Here is a 22,778-nt window from a genome sequence, read left to right as displayed (position 1 = left end):
CTATGATGGCCCATCTGTTTCAAAATGGATGTATTCCCCGCCTTTCAGAATAGGGCTTCCATGACCTGCCTGATGGTGTGATGAGCTGCCTAAAATGAGATACCACCAAGCTGATACCTGGAATGACCCAGATGTATAAAAATTCAGCACGGCTGTGACCTTGATGACTGCAGGTAGGGGACAGCCATGGATGCTGCAGACATCAGGTCATCATTGTAGACCAGAGCTGAGACAATCTGCCTGGATAGGCATAGACTTTGTGTCGCTGGCACTCTGTCATTTGAAGTAGCTGCCTCTTGGGCGGTACACCCAAGACCGTCGGTTATGCCTTCTTCATCTTGCATCCCTTTTTTTCGCTCCTCTGGCCTACTCCTGACCAGCTCCTCCTTGCTATTGTGTCCAATGTCAGAGTAGCCTTTTCCCATTTCCATTCCCTCAGTCACTTGTTCATTCATTCGGGCTTCCTTCGAACTTATGAGCATACGAGTTAGGAGCAGGAATAGGCACTTGAACCCTTGAGCCTGCTCTGCCATTCAATAATATTATTGCTGATCTGAATGTAACCTCAACCCCACATTCTTGCCCACACCTGATAACTTTTCACCCCCTTGTTAATCAAGAATCTATCTAGATCTGCCTTAAAAATATTCAAAGACTCTGCTTCCACCACCTTTTGAGGAAGAGTGTTCCAAATACTCACAACCCTCTGATTGCCTTGAATATTTCTAAGTGTCCTGCTATAACATCTTTAATAATAGCTTTTAACATTTTCCCTATGACAGGTGTTAGGCTAACTGGCCTATAGTTTCTTGCTTTCTGTCTCCCTCTCTTTTTGAATAAAGGAGTTATATTTGCTATTTTCCAATCTAATGGAACCTTCCATAAAAACAGATAGTAAGAGCTTTTATGAATTTTTTAAGAAGAAAAGAATTAACAAAGTGAGAGTAGGTCCTTTAAAAAGTGAGTTTGGAGAATTGATAATGGAAAACAAGAAGATGGCAGATGAATTGAACAGGTATGTTACATCAGTTTTCATTATACAGGATACAAGTAACACCCCAGAAGCAGCTATAAACCAGGAAACGGAAGTGGTGACAGAAGTCAGGAAAATTACAGTCACCAGAGAAGTGGTACTGAGTAAATTGTTGGAGCTGTGGGCTGACAAGAGCCCGGATCCTGGTGGGCTTCGTCCTATGGTCTTTAAAGAAGTGTCTAGTGAGATGGTTGATCCATTGGTTTTAATTTTCCAAAACTTCCTAGATTGGGTAATGTCCCATTAGATTGGAAGATAGCAAATGTAACTCCATTATTCAAAAGGGGAGGGAGACAGAAAGCGGGAAACTACAGGCCAGTTGGCTTAGCATCTGTCATAAGGAAAATGTTAGAAGCTATTATTAATGAAGTCATAGCATGGCACTTGGATGAGCTCAAGGTCATCAGGCAGAGTCAACATGGTTTTATGAAAGGGAAATCGTGTTTAACCAATTTATTGGAGTTCTTTGAGGAATTAACATGTGCTGTGGATTAAGAGGAACCAGTGAATGTACTGTACTTAGATTTCCAGAAGGCATTTAATAAAGTGCCACATCAAAGGTTATTGTGGAAAATAAAAGCTCACTGAATGGGAGTAATACATTGGCATGGATAGAAGATTGGCTGGCTAATAGGAAGCAGAGAGTAGGCATAAATGGGCTTTTTTCAGGTTGGTAAGATGGAAAGAATGGTGTACCACAGGGATCAGTGCTGGAACCTCAACTGTTTACAGTTTATATAAATGACTTGGATGAAGGGATTGAAGGGATGATTGCCAAATTTGCTGTTGACACAAAGATAGGTAGGAAAGTAAGTTGTGAAGAGGATGTAAGGAGGCTACAAAAAGATATATATAGGTTAAGTGAGTGGGCAAAGATCTGGTAAATATAATATAAAGTGGGAAAATGTGAAATTGTCCATTTTGGCAGGAAGAATAAAAGAGAGGCATATTATCTAAATGGTGAGAGATTGCAGAGCTCTGAGATGCAGAGGGATCTGGGTGTCTTAGTGCATGAATCACAAAAGGCTAGTATGCAAGTACAGCAAGAAATTAGGAAAGCTAATAGAATGTTATCATTTATTGCAAGGAGAATTGAATACAAAAGTGGGGAGGTCATGCTTCAGTTGTACAGGGCACTAGTGAGACCATATTTAGAGTACTTTATACAGTATTGGTCACCTTATTTAAGGAAGGATGTAAATGCTTTGGAAGCAGTTCAGAGAAGGTTTATCAGACCAGTCCCTGGAATGGGTGGGTTGTCTTATGAGGAAAGGTTGGACAGATTAGGCTTGTATCTGCTGGAATTTAGAAGAGTAAAAGGTGAATTGATTGAAACACATAAGATCCTGAGGGGTCTTGACAGGGTGGATGTGGAAAGGATGCTTCCTATTGTGGGAGAATCTAGAACTAGAGGTCACTGTTTAAAAATAAGGGGTGGCCCATTTAAAAAGAGACAAGGCGATTTTTTTTTATTCAGAGGTTAGTGAGTCTTTGGAACTCTCTTTCTGAAAAGGTGGTGGAAGCAGAGTCTTTGAATATCTTTAAGGCAGGGTTGGATATATTCTTGGTAAGCTAGGGGGTGATAGGTTATCGAGGGTAGGTGGGATGCAGATTTCAAGGTTACTATCAGTTCAGCCATGATCTTATTAAATGGCGGAGCAGGTTCGAGGGGCTGAATGGCCTACTCCTTCTCCTTGCTCATATGTTCATATACATGTATGTTTCCCGAATCTAGGGAATTTTGGAAAATTAAAACCAGTGCATCAGCTATCTCACTAACCACTTCTTTCAAAACCTTAGGGTCAAGTCCATCCAGACCTGGAGATTTGTCAGCCCGTAGCCCCAACAATTTGCTCAATACCACTTCCCTGATGATTGTAATTTTCCTGAGTTTCTCCCTTCCTTCCATTCCCCAATTTACAGCTATTTCTGGGACCTTACTTGTGTCCTCTATAGTGAAGACCAAAGCAAAATGCCTGTTTAATTCATCTGCTGTCTCCCTACTTTTCATAATCAATTCCCCAGATGAACTCTCTATAGGACCAATACTCACTTTGTTAACTCTTTTCTTATTTAAATATGGATAGAAACTCTTACTATCTGCCTTTATGTTACTAGCTAGATTTAATTTTTCCCTCCTTATTAATCTTTTTGTCATTCTTTGCCGTTCTTTATATTCTTTTCGATCTTCTGACCTGCCACCTGTCTTTGCATTATTATATGTTTTTTCTTAAAGTTTAATACTGTCTTTAACTTTTTTAGTTAACCACGGATGGTGGGCCCACCGCTTGGAATTTTTCTTTCTCATTGGAATGTATATATTCTACAAACTCTGAAATATCCCTTTATATGTCTGCCACTGAACTTCTATTGACATATCCCTTAACCTCATTTGCCAATTCACTTTGGCAAGCTCTGCTTTCATGTCCTCATAACTGCCCTTATTTAAGCTTAAAATAGTTTTGGACACACTCATTTCTCCCTCAAAATGAATATAAAATTCAATCATCGTATGATCGCTGCTACCTAGGGGTGCCTTCATTAGGAGGTTATCGATTAATCCTATCTTATTACTCAATACCAGGTCTAATATAGCCTGCTCTCTGGTTAGCTCCAGAACATTCTGTTCTTAGAAACTATCCCGAAAACATTCTATGAACACATCATCTATGCCACCTTTGTCCACCTGATTTTTCCAGCCTATATGTAGATTAAAATTCCCCATGATTATTGCTGTACCTTTCTGGCAAGCTCCCATTATCTCTTCTTTTATACTGTGTCCTACTGTGTAGTTACAATTAGGGGGTCTGTATACCACTCCCACAAGTGACTTCTTGCCTTTATCATTCCTCATCTCAACCCAAACCGCTTTTACATCCTGGTTTTCTGAACTTAGTTTATCTATCTCATGTGCTAATACCATTAATTAACAGAGCCACCCCTCCACCTTTTCCTAACTTCCTGTCCTTTCTAAATGTCACATCCCTTCAATATTGAGGTCCAAATCTATGTCATCCTGTAGACATATCTCTGTAATGGCTATCAGATCTTACTTATTTATTTCTGGTTGCGCTATTAGTTCATCTGTTTTGTTTCGAATGCTAAGTGCATTTAGATACAGAGCCTTTGGTTTTTGTCCTTTTATTATTTTTGAGGTGTCTAGTCTTATCTGCTGATTTACTCTTAGTTTTGTACCCTGTGTCCCTTCCTTTCACAGTCTGTTTACCATTTCCGACAATAATACCTGTCTCTCTTGCCTTGTCTCTACTCTTTAGTCTACCACATCTTCTTAAATTTGATCCCTTGCCCACTATCCAGTTTAAAGCCCTCTCTATTTCTCTAGTTAGGCGGCTCGCAAGGACACCAGCTCCAGCAAGGTTCAGGCATAGACTGTCCCAATGGTCTTTCTTTGCCAACCTCTGCTGCTCAGTTGATGCCAGCAGACTGACACACCTCTCACGAGTTCCACCATTCATTGTTCAGATATACGAGTCTCTTAGCACCAGTGAAGGCACTGAGTATTTTACCTTGTTTCTTAAATATGTTGACCAGTGCCTCCATTAGCCCTCAGGGTTCGCTGCTGTGGTCTTGTCAGCTGCACCCTGACATGTCCCAGACACCTGTGACTCTCGATTGAAAATTTATAAGCGCTCCTCTGAGGCCTGGTGATGGTTTCTTCAATGAGCTCATCAAGCAGTTAATTGGAGGCATGTGGGTTACTGGACCACCTTGTCCTGCTCCTGAGTTGAAAATTGCATTACATTCTGGAGGTGCCGGGATCCAGCAACACCCTCTGGGAACATGATTTTCAAATCCTGCCTGTGGCAGTAATTGGAGTCCACAGATTTAAGGTAATTGGCAAAAGAGACAGAGGGTAAATTAGGGGATTTTTTTTTCTTTAATATGCTTCCGCTGGGCATGTTTTCAGTTGTGGGGGGGAGCGGTGGGAGGAGATGTAAAATATATCGGGTATCCACCCCACTACCATTCAACCTGCCCCTGGGTTCACCCCCCTAATATGGCATCCTGCCATCATATTTAAATAGATAATCTAGGGTCAATTAAGCTTATTACCAAGATAATTGATTTTTAAGTAATCTCTTCAAAGGATGGGAAGAAAAGAGGGTTCTATTTTCAGGGGCTGTCCTTTGTCAATCATTGGGTGGTACCCCCCCCTCCCCAAGATAGAACCATCCTTTCTTCCTACCTGCCCTCAGTCAATCCCCCCATTGCCCTCTCTGCTAAAGACACCAGACTTACCTTGCAGATGGAGAGAGGACCTGTGTGAGAAGGGCAGTGGCACCGGGAGATAAAAACTGGCAGCAGAGAGCCCCTTCAACCTGTTCCTACCTGTCAGGGCCGAAGTATGATGCCACAGGAAAACAGGCTGGTAATTGGTGGGTATCTCTCCTGTGTCTCTTTTGATTGGCAAAGTAGTTCAACTCAGGAAACGTTATTACAGCTGAAGAGTACAGTTAAGAAATTCACTTTTAAAACATTTAACATCCAAATTAATTAATTAAATGGAATAGAGGTGGCTGGGTAGGCAATATGTTGCAGCTGTAGTATGCGGGAGCTAGTGGACACTGGTGCAATCCACAGTGACCACATCTGCAGCAAATGTTGGCTACTCAAGGAACTTTGGCTCAGCTTTCATGAACTGGAGTCCGAGCTGTGGACACTGCGACATATCAGGGAGGGGTAGAGTTACCTGGACACTGTGTTTCAGGAGACAGTCACACACCTTAGATTAATTACATCAAATTTGGACCATGGTCAGGGTCAGGAGGGTGTGACTGTGAGTGAGGCAGGTATGGGGGTCCAGAATTTAGCTTTGGAGGAGCCTCAGCCAGTGCCCTTGTCTAATAGGGAGTAGGTTCTTGCTCCTGGTGTGGACGAGGGCACAGACTGCAGGGAGGATGCATGAACTGACCACAGCACCGTGGTACAGAGCACCATTCAAGTGGGGGGGAGAAAAGAGAAATGTAGTAATAGGGGATAGCATAGCTAGGGGAACAGATACTGTTCTCTGCAGCAAAGACAGAGAGTCCCGAAGGCTGTGTTGCTTACCTGGTGCCAAGGACATCTCTTCTGGGCTGAAGAGAAACTTGGAATGGGAGGGGGAAAATCCAGTTGTTGTGGTCCCTGTAAGTACCAGCAACATAGGTAGGATTAGAAAAGAGGTTTTGCTGAGGGACTACGAGCAGCTTGGGGCTAAATTAAAAAGTAGAATCTCTGTGCCACGTGCAAATTGGCGTAGGGTAAATAAGATTAGAGAGGTAAATGAATGGCTTAAAGGTTGGTGTGGAAGAAATGGGTTCCCATTCATGGGGCACTAGCACCAGTTCTGGGGAAGAAGAGAGCTGTTTCGTTGGGACAGACTTCATTTGAATCATAAAAACAGAATTACCTGGAAAAACTCAGCAGGTCTGGCAGCATCGGCGGAGATGAAAAGAGTTGACGTTTCGAGTCCTCGTGACCATTCGACAGAACTGTCGAAGGGTCATGAGGACTCGAAACGTCAATTCTTTTCATCTCCGCCGATGCTGCCAGACCTGCTGAGTTTTTCCAGGTAATTCTGTTTTTGTTTTTGTTTTGGATTTCCAGCATCCGCAGTTTTTTTGTTTTTATATTCATTTGAATCATGCTGGGACCAGTGTTCTGGTGAATCATACAACTAGGGTTGTGGATAGGACTTGAAACTAATTAGTCGGAGGGTGGGGGGGGGAGGGTTCAATTGAAGGGAAGTTTAAAAAATCAAAAAGAAACAAGAGAGCAGAGGTGCAGGGTAGTGAAAAGGCGAATGATAATCAAAGTGTGACAGGAAGGGGCAGAAAATATAAGCAGAAGAGTGCAGCAGAAATCAGAAACGAGAATAAGTAATCATGGTAAGAGGTCAAAGCTTAAGGCTCTTTATCTGAATGCATGCAGCAGTTGTAACAAGATAGATGAGTTGACGGCACAAATAGAAATATATCGATATGACTTGATAGCTATTACAGAGATGTGGTTGCAGGGTGACCAAGACTGGGAACTCAATATTCAAAGGTATTCGATGTCCCAGAAAAATAGGCAAAAAGGAAAAGGAGGTGGGGTAGCTTTGTTAATAAAGGAAGGTATCAGTGCAGTGCAGTGGTGAGCAGTGATATAGGTGCCATAGATCATGATGTGGAATCAGTTTGGGTAGAAATAAAGAATAGCAAGGGGAAGAAGTCATGGGTGGGAGTCATCTATAGGCCCCTGAAGAGTTGCCTCACTGTAGGACAAATATAAATGGGTAAATAATGGGAGCATGTAAGAAGGGCACTACAATTGTCATGGGTGATTTTAATACGCATATTGACTGGACAAATCAGATTGGCAGGGGTAACATGGAAGATGAGTTTGTGGAATGCATCAGGGATTGTTTCTTAGAGCAATACATTGCAGAACCTACTCAGGAACAGGCTATTTTAAATCTATTATTGTATAATGGGGTAGGATTAATAAGAGCTCTCTTAGTTAAGGATCCTCTAGTGGATAGCAATCACAACATGCTAGAATTTCAAATTCAGTTTGAGGGTGAGCAACTCGCATCTCAAACCAGTGCCGTCAACTTAAATAAAGGTAATTACAGAGGTATGAAGAGTTGTCTAAAGCGGGCTGGGAAAATAGACTAAGGGGAAGGTCAGTGGATGAGCAGTGACAGACATTTAAGCAGATATTTCATAACGCTCAGCAAAAATTTATCCTGGTCAAAAAGGAGGACTCGATGAGAAGGATGAACCACTAGGTGCTTAACAAAGGCAGTCAAGAAAAGTATCCAATCAAAAGCTAAGACAGACAAAGCGGTGGAAATTAGTGGTAGGCCAAAGGATTGGGAAGTTTTTAGGAACCAACAGTGGATGCCTAAAAAGCTAGTAAAGAGGGAGAAAATTGATTATGAAAGTAAATTGGCAAGGAACGTAAAAACAAACAGCAAGAGCTTCTACAGGTATATAAAAAGAAAGAGAGTAGCTAAAGTGAGCATGCTACCCTTGGAGGATGCGAATGGAGAATTGATATTGGGGAACAGGGAAATGACAGATAATTTAAACCAATATTTTGCATCGGTCTACACGGTGGAGGACACTATAAACATTCCAAATATCAGATAAGCAAGAACTTATGAGAGGAAAGATCTAAAAACAGTTTCTATCACAAGGAACAAAGCAGTTGATAAACTGATGGGACTAAAGGCAGAAAAGTCACCAGGACCTGATGGCCTGCATCCAAGGGTTTTAAAGGAAGTGGCTTCAGAGATAGTAGAGGCATTGGTCGAAATATTCCAGAACTCCTTGGATTCTGGGAAGGTCCCAGCAGTTTGGAAAACTGATAATGTGATGCCCCTGTTCAAGAAGGGAGGGAGACAAAAAGCAGGAAACTAGAGGCCATTCAGCCTAACATCTGCCGTTGGGAAAATGCTAGAGGCCATTATGAAGGAAGAAATAGCAGGGCATTTAGAAAAGCTTAATGCAATCAAACAGAGTCAACATGGTTTTGTGAAAGGGAGATCATGTTTGACAAATTTGCTGGAGTTCTTTGAGGATATAACAAGCAGAGTTGATAAAGGGGAACCAGTAGATGTAGTGTATTTAGATTTCCAGAAAGCATTCGATAAGGTGCCACATAAAAGGTTATTGCACAGGATAGGAGCTCAAAGTATTGGGGGTAATGTATTAGCATGGATTGAGGATTGGTTAACACACAGAAGATAGAGAGTCGGAATTAATGGGTCTTTTTCAGGTTGGAAAGACATAGCTAGTGGAGTGCCACAAGGATCAGTCCTAAGGCCTCAATTACTTAATATCTATATTAATGACTTGGGGAGTGGGGAGCACAGTGTAATGTTCCCAAATTTGCTGATGATACAAAAACAGGTGGGAGGGCATGTTGTGATGAGGACATAAGGAATCTGCAAGTGGATATATATAGGTTGAGTGAGTGGGCAAAAACTTGGCAGATGGAGTTTAATGCAGGAAAGTTTGAGGTCATACATTTGGTAGGAAAAATCAAAAGGCAGACTATTATTTCAATGAGGAGAGACTCCAAAAAAGTGCCTCCAGAGGGACCTGGGTGTTCTTGTGCATGAAACACAAAAGGTTAGCATGCAGGTCAGCAAGTAATTAAGAAGCCAAATGAAATGTTGGCCTGTAGTGCTAGGGGGTTGGAGTTTAAAAATAGGGAAGTCTTGTTACAACCGCACAGGGTATTGGTGAGGCCACACCTGGAGTACCGTGTACAGTTTTGATCCCCGTATACTGGCATTGGAGGCAGTTCAAAAGGAATTCGCTAGACTGATTCCTGGAATGAAGGGGTTGAATTATCAAGAATGGCTAAACCGGTTAGGCCTTTATTCATTAGAGTTTAGAAGAATGAGGGATGATCTTATTGAAATGTATAAGATTCTGAGGGGGCTTGACAGGGTAGATATTGAGAAGATGTTTCCACTAATGTGGGAATCTTGAACTAGGGGACATAGTTACAGTATAAGGGGACATACATTTAAAACTGAGATGCAAAGGAATTTCTTCTCTCAGAGGGTAGTGAATGTCTGGAGTTCTCCACCTCAGAGAGTTGTGGAGGCTAGATCACTGAAAGTATTTAAAGAGGGGGTAGATAGATCTTTGAAATATCGAAGCTGAGGACTATGAGGAGCTGGCATGAAAAAGGAGTTGAGGCCTGGGGCAGATCAGCCATGATCTTATTGAATGGTGGGGCAGGTTTAAGGGGCTGAATGGCCTACTCCTGCTCCTATTTCTTATGTTCTTAAGTTCTTACCTGTATATAGGGATCCATGGGCTTTCTTCCTCCTCTTGCAGTCCCAGCAGAGCCCATTGATGTGCCTTTGACGCTACTGGGACTGATGAGCTGCCGGCCTTTATGATTGTCTGGCATCTCCTGAGGGCGGGACTTCCTTCCTTCCCAGTGAGTGGTGGAAGTCTCACTTGGCCCTTGTTTAGCCTGCCTGCAGCGTGTCATGACTGCATGGCTGTAGGCTGGCCTGTACACTGACTTTGCTTCTGGGGGGCGCAGGGTGGTTGGCAGGGAGGTGCTGGGCAAGCTGTCCACTCTGCTAGTGTTAGTAAGTCATTACACTGCAGCCAAATCACTAGAAGTGTTCTCCTGAGCACATGCAAGGATCCCTCCATCGCAATTTACCCTCTCCCAGGAGGTCCCAGCTGTTCCACATGGATCCCACGCAGACGAGAGGGAGACCAAGCTCTCCCTCATGCAGCATCTAGAACAGAAAGAGCAGTTAAATCAAATACACACCCAAATCTTTCCAAAGAACCAGATTCAGCTCCAACAACTGCCTACCCACAGAGGTAGAGAAGCAATAAAGGCAGCTCAGCCATTTCATCTCTGTAATAAATTCACAGTATTCAATCTCTCATAAAGTTCACCCTCATCTACATGCTGACCCTCAGTGACGTCATTTGAAAACACAATGTCAGGATCTACATGCCCATGTTGACGACACCCAGCTCTACTGAACTACCACCTCTTTCAAGCTCCCCACTGCCTTTGATTTGTCATGCTGCTTGTTGGGCATCCAGTTTTGGATCAACAGAAATTTATTGCAATTAAATATGAGGAAGACTGAACCTACTGTCTTTGGTCCTGGCCACAAATTCCGTTACCTAGCCATTGTCTCCATCCCTCTCCCTGGTCACTCTCTGGGGTTGAGCCCGACTGTTTGCAACCTTGACCCTGAGCTGAGTTTCCCATCTCATGTTTGGTCCATCACCAGAACTGCCAACTTCCACCTCTGTAATACCTGCCTGCACTCCCATCTCAGCTCATCTGTTGGTGAAACCCTCATCCATTACTTTATTAGCTCTACATTCTTCCAATGTTCTTGTGGCTGGCCTCCCACTTTGCACAGTTCGTAAACTTATGCTTATTCAAAACTCTGCTGCCTACATCCCAATTTTTTACTCCTTGTGTTCGCTGACCTTTAGTGGCGCTCCCCCAGTCTGCCAATATTTTGTTGTTTTCGCCAGACCGACAACTGTCAGAGATCTGTACCCTCCTCCAATTCTGGCCTTTTGAGCTTCCCTGATTTCAATTGCACCACCATTGCCCCACTTCTTAATATCATCTTCTTTGGCTTGGTATGTTTGATAATATTTCTGTGATGAGCTGTGGAATATTTATGACTTCTAAAGGCACAATGCTAATGTTCTTACTTTTTAGTCAACCCATTCTCCTGTAGTATCGATATGGAAACTTCATTTCCTATAAAATGCTTCTTTCATGATGTGTTGAGTCGGCGTAATAGCCTGACTAGCATTGTATCTGAGACATGGTCACATGTGTTTTACAAGTCTTTTGGTTGCACATCCTTGTCATCACTGTGCTCCCTAACACTAACTGCAGGAATGGAACATCTTCATTTGGTCTTGCTGCCTGGAAAAAGGTACAGGGCTTGAGCTTTTTAAAATTAAATTGCTGTCCCTTATCCAATGATCCTGGGGAAACAGCCTCTGGCTTTATCAGGTGCTGGAGGAGCCCATTTCTGACCACATATCCCAGTAGATTCTTGCACATCAGTGCAAATCACAATAGAAATACATTTAAACTGTCTCATTAATATGTAATTGGTTGCAGTAAATGTGACTCTCTGCCTCAAACAAAACGGACCAAACTGTATACAAGGTACTGCAGAGAAAAATCAAATCCTCTCCAAACACTCCATCACTGACTGAGAACCAGTAACATTTGCTCATGGCAGAGTCTTAACATTTAATAATTGTGCTTAACTATAGCCTCACTAATAAAAATTCTGGAACCGACTGGAATTATGTAAGAACGCACTCTAGCCTTATTTAATGTGTTATTTGTAGTTGGCCAGCAGACACAATACTATATCTCAAACTTTTTAATGTTTTTATTTCAGTAATATTTTTTATTTAGCAAATGGAGTTTAGCCAAAACTAATTACATTGTTGATGCTTGCTTTTTTTCAGTTCCCAAACTTTTGCAGCGCAGAATTAATAAAGCTGCCACAATGATTGTTCAGAATCCTAATGGCTGTCACATCAGCTATCAGATTCTTTTGATTAACTGAATCTTATAAAAACTTTGCTTAATCCCCTGAGCTAAGCTGCAGTTGTAATAATATTGAAACTAAACTCACTGCTGCAGAACGTTTAAAGCAGGAAATACTATGCAATCCATCATTTAAATCTACTGTATAATATCAAACTTTATTACTCACTTACTTCGTGTAGGAGATACTTACGCATTCATTTCAAAAAAGGGCACATCAACTATAATTCAGTTTATAAACTGTGGAATAGGTTGTGAATGTCGGCATGAATATTCATTAGAATCCCTTAATCTGCCATCTATGGTGATTCATTAGGGGTATGTAAATATCACTCATTGGAATTGTTCTAAACTGACTCAACTATAATTTTGTCATTATCAAATTATTAATTGTTCTGTGTAATGGTGCATTATTATGTGCTTGTTAAATCACAAAATATATGGTAATGGTAATGATAATGTGCTGTGGTGTGTGTTTACACTATAACCTATGATGCATGGTGGGAATGGGAATCTGTTATGTTAATGACTACATTACAGACTAGTTTTACCTTCATTATATATGAACAATCAAATTGCCCAACACTTTGATGCATTACATATTGCATTCATTTTCTTTCCATTTCAAAGACTTCAGTTACTTTCACATGCCAATTATTCCTGAATCTAATTGCCATGATTTCAGTTAATTATTGCTGAAAGATAGCTGAATTCTGCATGACCTTTCAACTCCATGACCTGGGTGGGAGATAATGCCAGATAAAACCATCCTCCCAACATGCTGTGTTATATGAAAAGAATTTCCACAATCTGCCAAACCACTTTAAAAATGTTTTCACAAAACTTTACAGTTAGCAAGCTGAAATTTTAATTGCATTAGGCAATTATTCTTGACTGCCTTTAAAAGTAAACCTGCAGTTGAGATATGTATAACCTAAAGGAACACTGGGTTACATGCAGGTCAACCACTGATTTTCTCTTTCACATACTGTAAAACAACCACAACCTAGAAGAATGCAGCCCTTTACTGGCATCTGTCTGCAATGGCTGATGACATACGGCCTTTTATGCCCTTTGTAGGTTTTTTTATTCATTCAGTAACTTTCTTAATTGGGGTTTTGGTCAGTGGGGTGGGACATTGCTTCACACAATTAATTTTCAATAGATTACGAAAACACTCAATAGTAAAGTGGTAAGCATGCACACTTCATACATGACAGTTGGCGCACTAAGGGAGATGCTTTTGTGTCTGTCTGTGTATGTTTGTGTGTATTGAGTGGGATTGGATGAAACTGTGACACCTGATGCTACAAAAATGTGAAAGGGTGAAATAAGGTTTTCCTTAATCTCAGTTTTACCAAGAAAAAGACAGGTAATTTATTTGTTTGAAAAGAGAGACCTTTGCACATGTGAAGTTGTGACACCATTCACTTCCAGCAAAGAACTTTGCAAACTTAAGGTGAATAAATCTCAGGGAACGGATAAGATTCATCCAAGGATCTTTAAGGGAGGGAAAATTGCAGGAACTGTGTCATAAATAATCCCAAATCATTCAATATGGGTAAGGTTGTGGAAAATCTTATTAAAGATATGATCTTATATTTGCAGATACTTCAAAGCTTGTAAAGGTGATAGATTACAAAACTGAACGGGATAAGCTACAAGAGGATGTGAATATTGGTGGAATTGGACAGACAGGTGGAAAATGAAATTCAATCTTGAGAAAATCAGTGCTTCACATGGGGACAAAAAGACCAGAAAATGACTATTACTCAAACTAAAAAAGAATAATGTGCATGGAAAATGAAAGATTAACAATAAATTGAAACTATTAGATCAATGCTGATTGACAGAGTAAAGCAAAATAGATGTTGGCATGTATCAAAAGGATAATATGGAGCTGGAAGAGTGAAATAACCCTGCTTCTTTGTAAATCATTGGTGCAACTGCACCAAGAGTACTGTAGTTCTGGTCACCACACTATAAAAAGTATATGCAGCTATTGAGATGATATAGAAGAGCACAACCAGAATTAACTGAGGAGGTGGAGGGATTGGATGATAAGAAGTGATTCCATAAATTGAGCATTTTCTTACTGGAAAAGAGGAGGTATGGGGGTAACATTTTAGGATTCTAAAGAGACTAAATAATGTAGATCATGTCAAGCTGTTTTACCTTGAATAGGTAATTAGAGGTAGATGATACAGTCTGCACTTGAATGCAAAGCCTATCTGCCAAAACATTGGCCCCAATATTATACAGGAGACAGGGTGGGTACATTAAGAACCTGGCAAGGCTGGGATACAAATATCCTGCAATCTTAACAATAGTACCTCATTTGTATTTTGCTGTTTCACCTCCCACTGGCAGTCAGTGAAGTGGACTGGCTGGTGAAAGGGAACACTAATAACAGGAGGTTGCAGCTCAGTTAATTTCAAATCGGGCTGCCAATTGCACTGTAGGAAATGATTCAAGAATTTTAATAAGCATCCCACCTTTCCTTGGTTCAAAGTCCCAGCTTCACATTGAGGATTCCCTCCATCATGTTGTGTGGCACTACCACTGTGCTAAATGGGATAGATTTTGAATAGATCTAACAACTCAAGACTGGGCCATCAGCCGCAGCAGAATTGTACTCGAACACAATCTGCAACCTCATGGCCCAGCATATCCCCCCACTCTACCAATACCAGGAAGCCAGGGGATCAACCACGGTTCAATGAAGGGTGCAGGATGCCATGCCTGGAGCAGCACCAGGCACACCTAAAAATGAGGTGTCAACCTGGTGAGCTATAACTTAGGACTAACTGTGAGGCAAACAGCAAAAGCAGCAAGTGATAAACAGGTCTAAGTGATCCCACAACCAATGGATCAGATCTAAGCTCTGCAGTCCTGTCACATCCAGTCGTGAACGGTGGTGGACAATTAAACAACTCACTGGAGGAGGAAGCTCCACAAATACCCCTATCCTCAATGATGGAGGAGCCCAGCACATCAGTGCAAAAGATATGGCTGAAATATTTGCAACGATCTTCAGCCAGAACCCAGTGGATGGTCCACCTAGGCCTCCTCCGGAGGTCCCCAGCATCACAGATGCCAGTCTTCAGCTAATTTGATTCACTCCACGTGATATCAAGAAACGGCTGAAGGTACTACAAAGGCTATGGGCCCTGACAATATTCCAGCCATAGTACTGAAGACATGTGCCCCAGAACTTGCTGCGCCCCTAGCCAAGCTATTCCAGCACAGCTACAACACTGGTATCTACCCGGATGTGTGGAAAATTGCCCAAGTATGTCCTGTACACAAAAAGCAGGACAAATCCAACCTGGCCAATTACCTCCCCTTCAGTCTATTCTCCATCATCAGTGAAGTAATGGAAGGGATCATCAACAGTGCTATCAAGCGGCACTTGCTTAGCAATAACCTGCTCACTGACGCCAAGTTTGGATTCTGCCAGGGCCACTTAGCTCCTGACGTCATTACAGCCTTGGTTCAAACATAGATAAAATAGCTGAACTCCTGAGGTGAGAGTGACTGCCCTTGGCATCAAGGCAGCATTTGACCAAGTGTGGCATCAAGGGGCCCTAGCAAAACTGGAGTTAATGGGAATCATGGGGAAAACTTTCTGTTGGTTGGAGTCAGAAGTGGGAATGTTTGCTGATGATTGCACAATGTTCAGCACAATTCAAATGCCTCAGATACTGAAGCAGTCTATGTCCAAATGTAGCAATACCTGGACAATGTCCAGGCTTGGGCTGACAAGTGGCAAGTAACATTCACACCACGCAAGTGTCATGCAATGACCATCTCCAACAAGAGAGAATCTAACCATTGCCCCTTGTTGTTTAATAGCATTAACATCACTGAATCCCCCACTATCAACATCCTGGGGGGGTTACTATTGACCAGAAACTGAACTGGACTAGCCATGTAAATGCAGTGGCTACAAGAGTAGGTCAGAAGCTAGGAATCGTGTGGCGAGTAGCCCACCTCCTGACTCCCCAAAGCCTGTCCACCATCTACAAGGCGCAAGTCAGGAATGTGATGGAATACTCCCCACTTGCTTGGATGAGTGCAGCTCCCACAACACTCAAGAAGCTTAACACCATCCAGGACATAGCAGCCCTCTTGATTGGCACCATATCCACAAACATTCACTCCCTCCACCACCGATGCACAGTAGTAGCAATGTGTACCATCTACAAGATGCACTGCAGGAATTCACCAAGGCTCCTTCAACAGCACATTCCAAACCCACAACCACTACCATCTAGAAGGACAAGGACAGCAGATACATGGGAACACCACCGCCTAGAAGATCCCCTCCAAGTCACTCACCCTCCTGACTTGGAAATATATTGCCATTTCTTCACTGTCGCTGGGTCAAAATCCTGGAACTCCCTTCCTAACAGCACTGTGGGTGTACCCACAACACATGGATTGCTGCGGTTCAAGAAGGCAGTCACCACCACCTTTTCAAGGGCAAATGGGATGGGCAGTAAATGCTGCCCCAGCCAGGGAAGCCCACATCCCATGAATGAATTAAAAAAATGTACTCAGATGCCTTGAAATCCATCAATGCAAAAAATGGTGTCTTGCATGTGTCTGTTGTCTTAGTTTGGGGTTATGTGAATTTCACTTTTTCAAACTGCCCATCTGGTTTGGGTGATGGTGTTAATATTGAGGCTGCTGTTTCAGCGAGCAAATGGTAAATCTATTGAATGTGCTCCTTGGGTAGATAATAATAGCAGAAAGAACTGATCCATTCAGATGCAAATTAGATAGGCTTACTTCAGAAAATACTATTTTGGTATACATTATATAAGTGATTTGAGACATGACATAGACTAAGTGTAATTTGCTTGGGAGAAATAAGTGACTTTTTATGATTCACAATGCTTTCCATTGATGGTTTCCTTGCCTCATTTCTGGTCAGTTGTAGACTAATTGATGGAGATTGATTGCTATGATTAGTTAACACCTCCATTATCATTGTACCTTGCAACTACCAAGATGGTTGAAGGTGAACTAGATAGACCTTGGTATTTTTTCCTCAAGCTCTTCCTTGCTTCCAAGACCATATGAAGAATCAAGTATCAGCCAAAACTCGTCTCCTTCTTGTTAAAAAAACATTTAGCAAGCTAATGCTGAGGGATATATTAATTTTTCAATCAGATTTTATTCTGCATGCAAATTGAAGAGTTTGAAATATGCTTTGTGAACATTATGCTCATCAAAGTGAGAATAATAGTGCAGGGAGTGGAAGACTTACCAGCTCAAACACTATGATCCAGAGCTCGAGTGCTCGAGTGCAGGGTAGACCAATATCTAGGTCCCAGTGTCACTATTAAGTTCTCCCAGGTCTGATACTGCATAGCTAGATACCCTTACAACATGACATAGCCCCAACCTCAGGAAAGGTTCATATTTGACTTGAAACATTAACTCTGTTTCTCTCTCCACAGATGCTCTGGACCCACTGAGTATTTCCAGCACTTTCTGTTTTTATCTTCAAAAAGCACAGCCTTCCCAGTGCAATAGTTTTCTACTCCACAACCAGCTAATCTGAATGAAATTAGGGCCTGTCTACTCTCTGAGCCCATGCCCACTAGGAACCAATTTCCAACTGATTTCATAAAAATATTGAAAGTATTTAACAAACTAATGGGACTAAATGCAGGCAGGTTCCTAGGACGTGATGGCCTGCATCCAAGAATTTTAAAGGAAGTAGCTACAGAGATAGCAGAGGCATTGGTCGAAATATTGCAGAACTCACTAGATTCTGGGAGGGCCCCAGTGTTTGGAAAACTGCTAATGTGACATCCCTGTTCAAGAAAGGAGGGAGACAAAAAGCAGGAAACTACAGTCTAACATCTATTGTTGGGAGAATGCTAGAGTCCATGGTTGAGGAAGAAATAGCAGGACATTTAGAAAAGCTTAATTCAATCAAACAGGGTCAATATGGTTTTGTGAAAGGGAAATCATGTTTGACAAATTTGCTGGAGTTCTTTGAGGATATAACAAGCAGAGTTGATAAAGGGGAACTGGTAGATGTAGTATATTTAAGTTTCCAGAAGGCATTCGATAAGGTGCCACATTTAAGGTTATTGCACAGGATACCAAATTACCAAAGAGAAGGACTTAGCGGTCGATTTGTACCAAAGAGAAGGACATAGTGGTCGATTTGTCTAGGGAAGAGTGTGTAGATAGCCTGGATCATGTTGAGATCAAAAAAGAGGAGGTGTTAGGTGTCTTGAAGAATATTAAGGTGGATAAGTCCCCAGGGCCAGATGGGACATACCCCAGAGTACTGAGGGAGGCAAGGGAGGAGATTGCTGGGGCCTTGACAGAAATCTTTTTATCTTCACTGGCCACGGGTGAGGTCCCAGAGGACTGGAGAATGGCCAATGTTGTTCTATTGTTTAAGAAGGGTAGTAGGGATAACCCAGAAAATTACAGGCCGGTGAGCCTTACGTCAATGGTGGGGAAATTATTGGAGAAGATTCTTCGTGACAGGATTTACTACCATTTGGAAGCAAATGAGCACATTAGTGAGAGGCAGCATGGATTTGTGAAGGGGAGGTTGTGTCTCACTAACTTGATCGAGTTTTTCGAGGAAGTGACAAAGGTGATCGACGATGGAAGGGTAGTGGATGTTATATACATGGATTTCAGTACGGCCTTTGACAAGGTCCCTCATGGCAGACTGGTACAGAAGGTAAAGTCGCACAGGATCAGAGGAGAGCTGGCAAGATGGATACAGAATTAACTTGGTCATAGAAGATAGAGGGTAGCAGTGGAAGGGTGCTTTTCTGAATGGAGAGCTGTGACTAGTGGAGTTCCGCAGGGATCAGTGCTGGGACCTTTGCTGTTTGTAGTATACATAAATGATTTGGAGGAAAATGTAACTGGGCTAATTAGTAAGTTTGCAGATGACACTAAGGTTGGAGGAGTTGCAGATAGTGAAGAGGATTGTCAAAGGATGCAATGGGATATAGATCGGCTGGAGAAATGGCAGATGGAGTTTAATCTGTACAAGTGCGATGTAATGCATTTTGGAAGGTCCAATACAGGTAGGGATTATACAGTAAATGGCAGAAACCTTAAGTGCATTGACGGGCAGAGGGATCTGGGTATACAGGTCCACAGGTCACTGAAAGTGGCAACACAGGTGGATAAGGTAGTCAGGAAGGCATATGGCATGCTTGCCTTCATTGGCAGGGGTATTGAGTATAAAAGCCGGGAAGTCATGTTGCATCTGTACAGAACCTTGGTTAGGCCACACTTGGAATATTGTGTGCAATTCTAGTCGCCACTTTACCAGAAGGATATGGAGGCATTGGAGAGGGTGCGGAGGAGGTTTACCAGGATGCTGCCTAGTCTGGAGGTTATTAGCTATGAGGAGAGGTTGGAGAAACTCAGATTGTCCTCACTAGAGTGACGCAGATTGAGGGGCGACTTGATAGAAGTTTACAAAATTATGAGTGGCATGGACAGGGTAGATAGTCAGAAGCTTTTTCCTAGGGTGGAAGAGTCAATTACTAGGGGACGTAGATTTAAGGTGAGAGGAGAAAACTATAGAGGAGATGTGCGGGGCAAGTTTTTTACACAGAGGGTAGTGAGTGTCTGGAATTCGCTGCCAGAGGAGGTGGTGGAAGCAGGTATAATAGAGGTATTTAAGAGGCAGCTTGACAAATACATGAATAGAATGGGAATAGAGGGATACGGACCCCGGAAGTGCAAAATGTTTTAGTTGATGGGCAATATGATCGGCACAGGCTTGGAGGGCCTAAGGGCCTGTTCCTGTGCTGTACTTTTCTTTGTTCTTTGTTCTTGTTCTAGGATAGGAGCTCACTCTATTGGGGGTAATGTATTAGCATGGATTGAGGATTGGTTAACACACAGAAGAACGTGAGTTGGGGTTAATGGGTCTTTTTCAGGTTGGAAAGACATAACTAGTGGAGTGCCACAAGGATCAGTCCTAGGGCCTCAATTATTTACTGTCTATATTAATGACTTGGAGGAGGGGGCACAGTGTAATGTTTCCAGATTTGTTGATGATACAAAAATAGGTGGGAGGGCATGTTGTGATGAGGACATAAGGAATCTGCAAGGGAATATAGATAGGTTGAGTGAGTGGGCAAAAACTTGGCAGATGGAGTTTAATGTGAGGTCATGCACTTTGGTAGGAAAAATCAAAAGGCAGACTATTATTTAAATGGGGAGCGACTCCAAAAAGTGCAGCACAGAGAAATCTAGTTGTTCTTGTGCATGAAACACCAAAAGTTAGCATGTAGGTGCAGCAAGTAATTAAGAAGGCAAATGGAATTTTGGCCTGTATTGCTAGGGGGTTGGAGTTTAAAAATTGGTACAACTGTACAGGGTGTTAGTGAGGCCGCACCTGGAGTACTGTGTACTATTTTGGTCCCCATATTTAAGGAAGGATTTATTGGCATTGGAGGTAGTTCAAAAGAGATTCATTCGGCTAATTCCTGGGATGAAGGGGTTGACTTATCATGAACAGCTAAACAGGTTAGACCTTTATACATTAGAGTTTAGAAGAATGATGTTGATGTAGATATTGAAAAGATACCAGTGGAGGAATCTTGAACTAAGGGACACAGTTACAGAATAAAGGGATACTCATCTAAAACTGAGATGCAAAGGAATTTCTTCTCTCAGATGGTAGTGAACTTCTGAAATTCTCCACCCCAGAGAGTTGTGGAGGCTAGATCGCTGAAAGCCATAATAGCCGTAATCTCCAAAACAACATAGATGGGTTGGTGGAGTGGGCAGTAAAGTGGCAGATGGATTTTAACATAGAGAAGTGTGAGGCCATACATTTAGGGAGGTCAAACAGTTACTGGGATTACAAAATAAATGGGAATATACTAAGAGGGGTAGATGAAGTAGGAGATCTTGGCGTACAAATACACAGGCCCCTGAAGGCAGCAGTTCAAGTAGACAAGGTTGTAAAGAAGGCATATGGAATACTCTCCTTCATTGACAGCGGTATGGAATATAAAAGTAAGGATATAATATTGGAATTGTAAAAAACACTGGTGAGGCCACAACTGGTGTGTTGTGTGCAGTTCTGGTCACCACATTACAGGAAGGACATAATAGCTCTGGAGAGAGTGCAGAGGAGGTTTACAAGAATGTTGTCAGGGTTAGAAAAGTGTAGCTACGAGGAGAGATTGGATAGGTTGGGGTTAATTTCCTTAGAACAAAGAAGGCTGAGAGGTGACTTGATTGAGGTGTACAAAATTATGAGTGGACAGGATAAAATTGTTTTCCTTGATGGAGAATTCTAGAACCAGGGTACATAGATTCAAGATAAGTGGCAGAAGGTGTAGGGGGGACACAGGGAAGAACTTTTTTGCACAGAGGGTAGTGGGTATCTGTAATTCGTTGCCCAAGTTGGTGGTAGAAGCAGAAACTTTAAATTCTTTTAAAAAGTACAAGGATCTGCACCTAAAGTGCTGTAAGCTGCAGGGCAATGGGCCGGGTGCAAGAAGATGGGATTAGAAAGGGCACCTGGGTGTCCTTGGGCTGGCATGGACAAGATGGGCTGAATGACCTCCTTCTGTGCTGCATCTTTTCTATGGTTCTATGGTTCTAAGTACTTAAAGAGGAGGTAGATAGATTTGTGAAATATTGGGGAGTTCAGGGTTATGAAGAGCTAGCATGAAAGAGGAGTTGATTCCTGGGGCAGATCAGCCATGATCTTATCGAATGGAGGGGCAGGCTTGAGGGGCAGGCTTGAGGGGCCTACTTCTACTCCTCTTTCTTATGTTCTTATCACCTGCTCACTGAAGCTCAGTTTGGATTCTGCCAGGGTCATTCAGCTCCTGACATCATTACAGCCTTGACTCAAACATGGACAAAAGAGCTGAACTCAAGAGGTGACATGAGAGTGCCTGCTCTTGACATCTCGATAGCATTTGACCGAGTGTGGCATCAAGGAGCCCTAGCAAAACTGAAGTCAGTGGGAATTGGGGGAAACCCTTCACTGGTTGAAGTCATACCTAGCTCAAAAGAAGATGGTTGTGGTTGTTGGAGGTCAGTTGCCTCAGCTCCAGGACATCACTGCGAGAGTTCCTCAGGGTAATGTCCTCAGCCCAACCATCTTCAGTTCCTTCATCAATGACCTTCCCTCCAGCACAAGGTCAGAAGTGAAGATATTTGCAATGATTGCACAGTATTAAGCACCATCACCTCAGATTCGGAAGCAGTCGTACCCACATGCAGCAGACCTGGACAATACTCAGGCTTGGGCAAGTGGTAAGTGGGCAATGGTGTAGTGGTATCGCCGCTGGACTAATAAGCCAGAGACCTCGGATAATGCTCTGTGGACCTGGGTTTGAATCTCATCACGGCAGATGGTGGAGTTTTTTCAATAAAAAAAATCTGGAATTAAGAGTCTAATGATGACCATGAAACCATTGTCGATTGTTGTAAAAACCCGTTTGCTTCACTAATGTCCTTTAGGGAAGGAAATCTGCTGTCCTTACCTGGTCTGGCCTACAGCAATGTTGCTGACTCTTAAATGCCCTCTGAACAAGGGCAAGTGTGGATGGGCAATAAATGCTGGCTAGCTAGTGATGCCCTTGAATGAATTTAAAAAAAACGCTCACATCACACAAGTACTAGGCAATGACCATCTCCA

Source organism: Carcharodon carcharias, chromosome 5 (genome assembly GCF_017639515.1).
Source record: "Carcharodon carcharias isolate sCarCar2 chromosome 5, sCarCar2.pri, whole genome shotgun sequence".
In the NCBI taxonomy this organism is placed as follows: Eukaryota; Metazoa; Chordata; class Chondrichthyes; order Lamniformes; family Lamnidae; genus Carcharodon; species Carcharodon carcharias.
The sequence above is the reverse complement of the archived record's forward strand: the minus strand, read 5'-3'. Positions refer to the sequence as shown.